Source organism: Parasteatoda tepidariorum, chromosome 1 (assembly GCF_982258835.1).
Source record: "Parasteatoda tepidariorum strain Cologne lab strain chromosome 1, Ptep-v5.0, whole genome shotgun sequence".
Lineage (NCBI taxonomy): Eukaryota > Metazoa > Arthropoda > Arachnida > Araneae > Theridiidae > Parasteatoda > Parasteatoda tepidariorum.
This window is the reverse complement of record NC_141755.1, coordinates 72,767,997-72,777,515: the sequence shown is the minus strand read 5'-3', so window position 1 is coordinate 72,777,515 and position 9,519 is coordinate 72,767,997. Positions and strand designations below refer to the sequence as shown.

Genomic DNA, 9,519 nt, shown 5'->3' with positions numbered 1-9,519 from the left:
TGTGCAGCTCTAGTGCGACGTAAATTAACAACAACAACCATTGATGATAAAATGATGGGCGCAATCAGAAAAAATTTAAAATGGATGCAATCAAGTTGATATTTGCAGGGAATATAAACTATCCAAACACATATGTAACATATGGAAAAATAGGCAATTAATAATTTCTGCTCATGAAAAAAATTTAGATGGCTGAAAAAAGCAGATCACAAGGATGTTGAAGAAGCATTACTGAAGTGGTTCACCAATCGAAGTATCTGGACAAATGTCGATGAATTTGCTAAGCGATTTTATGAGACTACTTTTATATGCTCGAATGGCAGGTTACCCAAGACAAAATTCTTGATGGGACCATCAAAATATTTTGATGGTTTATGTTGGTTTCTTGTTGGCCCAACACAACTTGATGGGAACCAACATCCAATAATTCCCATTATGCGATAATGGATTTTGATGGGCCAACTAACTTCCAACATGTCATGTTGGAAGATGATATTTTACTATATGTTGGTGAACCAACTTGTTAAGTTTGAAATTCTTGGGCCAACAACTTCCAACATGTCATGTTGGAAGATGATATATTTTACTATATGTTGGTGGACCAACTTGTTATGTTTGAAATTCTTGGGCCAACCACTTCCAACATGTCATGTTGGAAGATGATATATTTTATTATATGTTGGTGGACCAACTTGTTATGTTTGAAATTCTTGGGCAAACAAGTTCCAACATGTCATGTTGGAAGATGATATATTTTACTATATGCTGGTGAACCAACTTGTTATGTTTGAAATTCTTGGGCCAACAAGTTCCAACATGTCATGTTGGAAGATGATATATTTTATTATATGTTGGTGGACCAACTTGTTATTTTTAAAATTCTTGGGCCAACAAACTTCATCATCTCATGATGAAAAATTCTGTTTTAATGACTTTCAACCATCAAAAAAAATTTATTTTTAGTAAACCAACACGGACGTATTGATTTATCATTACTGATAACCTATTAAGTATTAGTAACCGATTACTATTAACCGATTCACATAGGTAACCTATCGATATATATCACAGACTCATTGCGTTTTATATTTTAAAACGGACTTTGAACAACCGACACAATTCTGAGTTTACGACTATTAATGCTCATCTCCGTACCTTGTAATTTTGAACCCAATCCAGAAGACAAGGTAACTCCAGGAAGAATCAGAAGTTTTATCTAAATATCGTTTGTATCCAGCTATTCTTTTTTTTCTATTATCTAAATGCTCTGGTTAATCAAATTTAACGGAATAAAACAACGAAAAATTAACAAATAAGTAAATAAATAATTAACTAAACAAAACAAAATAATGAAAAAACAGAATATTTAGCTTAATAAAACAAAATAAAAACACAAAAAGGAGTAAATAACAATGGTGTAGTTCTGAAAATAACTTTTTTTTCCTAAAATTTAAATAGCAAAAGAAAATTCGAAGTAGCACGCCTAAAAAATTGCTTAGATCATTTAGGAAATCGGTTGCAAACTACTACAATCTTAAAATCTTACACTCACTCAAAAACTATTTACATTCCAAGCTATTACCATGGCAACCGCAAAAATCTTCTCGTTATCTTCTATAAACTGATATATAATAAGTAAATTATTTAACAAAAAATTCGGTGCGCATAAGCACATAATATTTCACAACTGTCTCGAGAGAAATGTAGAATTCTTGCATGTGGGAAATTTTGTTTCTTAATTAATTCGCTCTTCCATACATTAACTATTTTGTTGATACTTTGTGGATAATTTTTTGAAATGTTCGCTTACGTGAATTATCATGATCAGTGAGGGAAAAGGTACTACGTCCCCATTAATTTTATAAAAAACCTATTCCCCAAATCGACAAAAGATTTCAAGAAGACCAAAAGGTCTTTTGGTGTCCGGATCTTCTTGTTAATCAAGAGGAAGTTGAAAATCTTAAGAAAATGGTAGTGCCGCCTAAAGACTCATGGGACAGACTTAAAGGAACATCCTACTACAGTGCTGATGTATTGCGCCTAGAAGGTGAGTTAGTCTTTCTTCTTATTATTAAATTGTCAGTGAATTAAATCGAAATCAAATTATGAGAATACGAGATATTTTTTCGAATAAAAATTTATTTTCTATGCCCATTTTTTTATAACAAAATTAGCAATTTGCTAGTAGCCCTACAGAAATAATAACGATACTTAAATATTTAAAAATTTACTATTGATGAATTGAAATTTATCTAAGCTCTACTTTAATGTAAGTTTCTATTTTCAACCTGTAATTCAATTCATGTTTTTAGCTACATTTATTCTAATTGAAATAAAATCATTTCAAATTATTTATTGAAATATTTCTATGTAAGCGCAACAGGTGCCTAAAAATGTGGTTAGTTTCAAAATAAATTCATCCTACATTATTTACATCTTAATTATATTGTCATTTTAATATAATTTGTAACCAATAAAAAATTCTATCATTGTGCAGGAGCAAGAGGTGTAATAAATAATTAACCTTGCATAATAATAATTAACCTTGTTATTTTAAGAAATGCCAAATGATCTCTTCCTGTTTAAATTTTTTAATATTTTTTTTTAGCTACTCTTGAAGACTTGATAAGTAGTGTAAGCCAAAAAAGGCCATCGATCCCTCTTAAACCCTTTCAAGTCACTAATAAAAACGGATCTTCATCCTCAACTGAAGAATAAAAGGAAAAAAAGAGAAATAAAGGGAACAAAACCCATGTAAGTATTTCCTTATATTCATATTTCTAATTGATTTTCTATGAGTTCCAGAAAGGAATGTCAACTATCTGGTATTTTCCAACTTACTTCTAATTTTGGTCTAACAAATATTTATTTTTATAATATATGTAACCAATGTATTTATAATAAGTGTACCCAGCTATATGTTAAAAAAAATTAGTTAATATAGTAGTAACTAAGTTACTATCGATATTACACTCTAATGGCTTGAAATTATGCTCCACAAGATTGAAAATGAATTTCACTTTTAGTAGTGGCGTTTTATATGCAATAATTTAAATTATTTTAAGGTTTTGGAATATCATTCTTTCATTGAACATAAAACGGCAATGCTATTGATCAATTCATTTTCATAATGATATGAAAGTAATAAAGGTGGTAAATATAGTTTTCAACGAATTTTTTTTTTCAGTTTGAATATTTTTAATGTGTTACAATCGGGAAATTTAGAATTAGTGGCCCTCAATTATTGACAATTCCATCTTTAAGTATTATTTTTTGCCAATAATTGTTCAATAGTAACTTATTACCATTTATTTTTTTGTTATCACGGTATGATTTTTCAAATTATTTTTGTTGAATTCTGATAATAGTGCAACACCCGATGTTCGAATTTAGTTATCACCTTATCCTCAATTTACTCCATTTTATAGCCCATTTTCTCCATAGTTATTTAGCTATTCTTAGTTTTTAATGCATTTTTAGCAGTTATTACAGTTATTTTCAGTACTCATTATAGTTTTACAGTAATACAGTTTTCAAGTATATTATTGATTTGCTTCTTGAAGTTACTATTAGCTTTGCAATTTTAAAATATATTTTATTACAAGTAAAGGAGATAAAAGTAGGTCCATAAGACAAAGTGAAAATATAGTAAAAAAAATCATATTTTCTCCTTTAATTATGAAATTTAGCTAATGTTTAGAAACATTTTGATATTACTGTAAATATTGATTCTTTAGAAACAGGCTGCAAATTCAATTCGTACAAACTATTGTTTTTGTCTATAGCAGATAGAATGTCAAAGCTGTTGACTAAATTATTATGAATTATCAAAAACTTTATTTTAGTTCAGACTTGCTGACGGTGGTGTGTGTGCATTCATGTATCCATGCACACACATATATATATATATAGCTTTGCACTTTGCACTATTTAATACATTTACCAATGTGTAATGTTAAAAAAAATAAACAAAAACAATGATGTGTCGACATATACATAATAAATTTTAAATACTAATTTTGTTTTATTTTTATTACAGCTCAAATGAGACTATACATGGAATCAAAATCCATGAGCCTTATTGAAAGAAGCAGATTTCTATCAGAAAAGATATGCGACTTTAATAAACCTAAACGTATTGAAAAAACGTTATAAATTATTTTGTTAATAAATTATTTTGAATTTTTTTTCTTGTCGATTTATTGCAAAAAAAAAATTGTGTTTTGTAAATTGATTTAACATCTTCGTTTAAAATGTAGGTTTTCTATTCTACTTTATGATTTCTTAATTATTCCGTAAAAAGAGACGGAGGAATCTTAAACTTTTAGGTAACATATTTTTCATCTTAATGCTAATTTGCCAATAAGCACCTTTTTCTGAACCTAGCTGCTGTTAGGTATGGAAATTGTACAGATTATTTTACAGGCTGCGTAGCGTTTTTAAAAAATGCTTAAAGGTGCTTATTTTCGATTTTGTTTTTTAAAAGCTCTTAAATGTCCTTTTTACATTGGGTGTTTTCAAAAAGTGCTTAATTTTCCCTTTTCCGAAATGTGATATTTTTCTTCACCATGTTGATTTTCGCCACAAATTATGCAAAAAGACATTGTCCTACTCAACGTTTTCACAATTAATTCAACCCCTATCTATTTGGCGTACCGCCGGTCTGTGTAGTGTATGAAAACACCATTTGTTTTACATGTTTGATGAAATACTTGCGGGTCCGCACTTGCGTATACTGAAGTGGATTCAGAGGTAAGGATTTTTGATTCTCGTGTGAAACCCTGCTGCATTTTGCAAGAGATTCTCAATTTCAGACTTCATTTTCTGCTCTCTGTAATGTAATCGAAAAATCTCACGAACTTTTGCTGATTACGGAAACCAACTGAACATTGTCACTTTTTTTTCTCTATTAGCTATAGAAAATTTCATTTCTCTTGTTAATTTCATCGTTTGTGACGCGCACTCGTCTTCGTCATTGTAAATAAAACCGGATTATACGATCAACTGTCAAAAACTTGCCAACCCTGCCTAATTATAATATTTTTCGAAGTGCTTACAAATATTTTTTGAGTGCTTGTGAAAAGTGTTTATTTTTTGTTGAAAAATTTGGCTATGCACCCTATTTTAAATTTATTTAAATGAGGCTTTTTTAATTGATATTTTTTTAAAGAAATCTAAAGGTCCTTAATATATGAAATTATTGCTTTTTTAGAAAAAATTATGATAATATTAAGCAAAAATTAAAAAAAAAAAACAATGTAATTCCTTTCACTGAGATTTAAATTGTATGTAACTTAAAAAATTAGATAATTTGTGTTGTTTAATATGTTTGCCGACTAAGATCATTATAAAATATCACCAAGAGAGTAGTAAATTTCAATAAACAAGTGTACACCTATTTTTGTTATTTGGTTTTTTTATGTTCCTCTAAAAATCCATTATACTATGATGGGCATGCTATGTGGGCCCAGTATAAACATCCAGCATACTATAATGGGTATGCTATGTTGGCCAAACATAAAAAAACCATTGCACTATGATGAGAATGCTATATTGGCCCATTATAAAAATCCATCAAGCCTTGATGGGAATGCTATGCTGCCCCATTATAAAAATCCATCATGTCATGATAGAAATGCTATGTTGGCCCATTATGTAAATCCATTATACTATGATGGGCATGCTATGTTGGCCCATTATGAAAATCCAGCATACTATGATGGGAATGCTATGTTGGCCCATTATAAAAATCCATCAAGCCTTGATGGGAATGCTATGCTGTCCCATTATAAAAACCCATCATGTCATGATAGAAATGCTATGTTGGCCCATTATGTAAATCCATCATGCCATGATGGGTATGCTATGTTGGCCCAACATAAAAAACCATTGCACTATGATGGGAATGCTATGTTGGCCCATTATAAAAATCCATCATGCCATGATGGGAATGCTATGTTGGTCCAACTTGAAAAGCGGCCAATTCCTACCTTGGGATGTTGGGAAAGTTTGATGGTCACATCAAGCTGTATGATGGTTTTTGTTGGGAATTCAAGTTGGTTACCATCATATTTAAGTTGGTCCATCAATGGAAAACCATCTTGATTTTTTGTCTTGGGTAGACAGGTTTAAAAAGCGGAATAATAGAAATTCAGGAAAAATTATCTGATAGTCAAGAAGTGTTTCCATATCTGATGTTGGGGATTGCTCATCAGCTAAAAATTACGAATTTTTTTGTTGTACGCAAGACGAAGAGTAATGAAAAATAACGTATTTTTTGCTACTACATAATATTTTTCAGTCATTTATTTGAATAATGTGCAATAAAAGGGAGGAGTTTGGGAGCCATTAGTTAAATCGCTTTAGTAACGGATATAGTGAATTCCCGGTTATAGTGAACCAAAATTTCGATCCCTTGAAGGTTCAATATAGCGGGGTTTGACTGTATTTGCATTTTTATAATGGTGTGCAAAATTTTTTGACTCGCTTAAAAAATTTCAAAAATATGCGAAATACGAAAAAAAAATAGAATTAACATTAAGGGGTACAAAATTTAAACCACTCTTATGATTAAAGTATTGGCCCCTTATTTCCCAGATTGCGACTACGTCCTATATTTTGAGGGTCAGAAATTCAAACCCGTCGAAAAAAATGCATGTTTATTTGGAGCAGTGATTCCCAAAGTGGTCTATATCGACCTCAGGGGTCGACGACAACCTGCAAGGGGTTCATGTCAAGTGAAAAAAGAATTGGGGGTCCATGAAATGAAAATGGGGGTCAACAAGTCAACAATAGTGGATCTCATATAAGCAGGTCGTGACTTTAATTTTGGCATTTCATGAATGGAATAACCAACATACAGTGATAGTACCTATTTTCTTACATTATACTACCTTATAATATAAAGACATATATCTATCTACATTCTACATAATTTACAAAAGTAACTATGAATTAAAAATTTCATTGAAATTTAAGTTATTAAGATTATTTTCTGATATATGAAACTGAATTATTATAAACTAGCTGTTACCTGCAGCTCCGCCAGCGTATGTTTTTATTACCTTGCGTGTAAGGTTTTATTTTGTAACAAAAAAGTATATTTCCGCCATAAATTAATTTGAGCTTAATTAATAAATGTATAAAATTAGCATGTGTTTTTTCTTAAGTTTTTCACACTACAGTTCACTACAGTTAGAAATTTAAATCTTTCACAGTGAGTAGCACTATACCAGCTGCATAAAATATATTTGAAGTTTTTTAATTTACAAAAAATCAATATCAGGTAAGCATGGGGTCTATCCAAAACCGAAAAACATGGCAAGGGTTCTACGAGAAAAAAAAGTTCAGAAACCACTGATTTAGAGAATGTACGCTCTTGTGTCTGATTTCGAATCTTAAAATGTTATCTGCAATTATTAATCAGCATATTTGAGGTCACATCCTCCAACCATTAAGATTGAGTTCTAGAAGAAGTCATTGGGTGCCAAATCCGGGCTGTACGGCGGATGACCCATCAGTTCGATCTTTCGCTCCGCCAGAAATGCCTTTGTTTGAGTCGATGTGTGAGAGCTCGCATTGTCATGATGAAGAATGATTCTCCTGTTCTTCTGCTTTTATCGAATTTCTCCGATGACTTCTGGCAAACAAATGGTCATGTACCATTCAAAATTGACCGTCCTGCGTTGCTCTAACGCAACTGTTGCCACATGACCATTAATGCCGAAGAAACAGGCAATCATTTGTTTCGATGTGCTTCTTCCTCGAACAACTTTTGTTGGTTTTGCCTCGTCTTGGAAGACCCATACAGTTGATTGCTGTTTTGTTTCCGGCTCATATGCATAGATCCATGATTCGTCACCTGTGTAGATATTATACACAGCCTTTGATGTACCTTGAACGTATTTTTCCAACATTTCCTTGCACCAATCGACACGAGCCTTTTTTTGAGCGTTTGTCAGATTATGCGGGATCCAACGCGAACAAATTTTTTTTACGCTCAAATGTTCATGCAATATTTTATTGATGCTAGTCATACTAATGTCCAAAGACGCCTCTATCTCACGGTATGTCACATGACGATCTTGCTTTATCAGTTCAGGCACAGCATCGATCTTTTCTGGCACAACAACGGATTTTGGACGACCTGTACGGGATTTGTCCTGGATCGAACATCGACCACGATTAAATTCGTTATACCAATTTTTTACAGTGCTGTAGGATGGCGCTTTATCGCTGAATAAGGAATTAAGTTCATGGAAGCACTCTTGTCTTGACAATCCACGTCGAAAGTTATGAAAAATAATGGCGCGAAAATGTTCACGATTCAATTCCATTTTTTGAAAGAGAAGAACTTTTCAATTTGCTGTCAACAACACAAATGAAGCTATAATGGTAAATCGTCTGCTGAATTTATGTTTAAAAATATCAAACTTTCGATTAAAATCGTCTGCTGTCGCCCAGCAACACTTACTGTTGCCAAGGCCAGAAATATAAATAGCAACCCTCGTACGTGATAATCCGATCATTAGATCAAAAGTTATTTTGGGTAATTCTATTTTTTTTCTTCTTCTTTCTTTCTTTTTAGATCTAGTAGGTGATAATCCGGTCATTAGATCAAAAGTTCCTCAGTATGATTCGTTTTTTGCTTAGTCCTCTTACGTGATAATCCAATTATTAAATCACGAGTTATTCAAGGTGGTTCGTTTTTTTTCCTTTTTTCTTTTTTTATTCCTCTTACGTGATATTCCGATCATTAGATCAAAAGTTATTTTGGGTGATTCTATTTTTTTTTCTTCTTCTTTTTTTCTTTTTAGATCTAGTAGGTGATAATTCGGTCATTAGATCAAAAGTTCCTCAGTATGATTCGTTTTTTGCTTAGTCTTCTTACGTGATAATCCGATTATTAAATCACAAATTATTCAAGGTGGTGCGTTTTTCTCTCCTTTTTTCTTTTTTTAGTCCTCTTACGTGATAATCCGATCATTAGATCAAAAGTTATTTTGGATTATTCGTTTTTTTTTCCTTTTTAGTCCTCTTACTTGATAATCTTATTAAATCCAAAATTATTCAGGGTGATTCGTTTTTTCCCCTCTTTAGCCCTCTTACTTGATAATACGGTCATTAGATAAAAAGTTATTCAGGGTGATTCGTTTTTTTTAATCTTTTTAGTCCTCTTACGTGATAATCCGATCATTAAATAAAAAGTTATACAGGTTCATAGTTTTTTTTTTTTTCCTTCTTTTTTTCTGCGCTCTGTATATTGTTTGTAGATATGTCATAATGATTGAAAATATCAATGCTCAAAATCTTCATGATTGAGTACTTTTCAAGATATTACCATTAGTGCTTCCATAGTCTAAAATGACACTTCATATTAATTATAGATATGAATAATTTTGCGTCCTGATATTTCTTTCTTCCAAACCAGTAATCAACCAGAATGACCAGTAATCTACCCTTTTCATTAATTCCTATGACGCCCAATTTTTAACGTATTGCACTTAAACCCAATGTTTA

General features: G+C 31.5%; 1 long non-coding RNA gene across 1 annotated transcript; it reads left to right on the top strand.

The window, feature by feature from the left end:
• The first annotated feature begins 329 nt into the window (after window positions 1-329).
• On the top strand, window positions 330-4,094 carry LOC147816517 (uncharacterized). Its single transcript, XR_015434875.1, has 3 exons — window positions 330-2,047; window positions 2,609-2,754; window positions 4,040-4,094. It is a non-coding gene; the product is annotated as an uncharacterized LOC147816517 (long non-coding RNA).
• The last annotated feature ends 5,425 nt before the right edge of the window (window positions 4,095-9,519 follow it).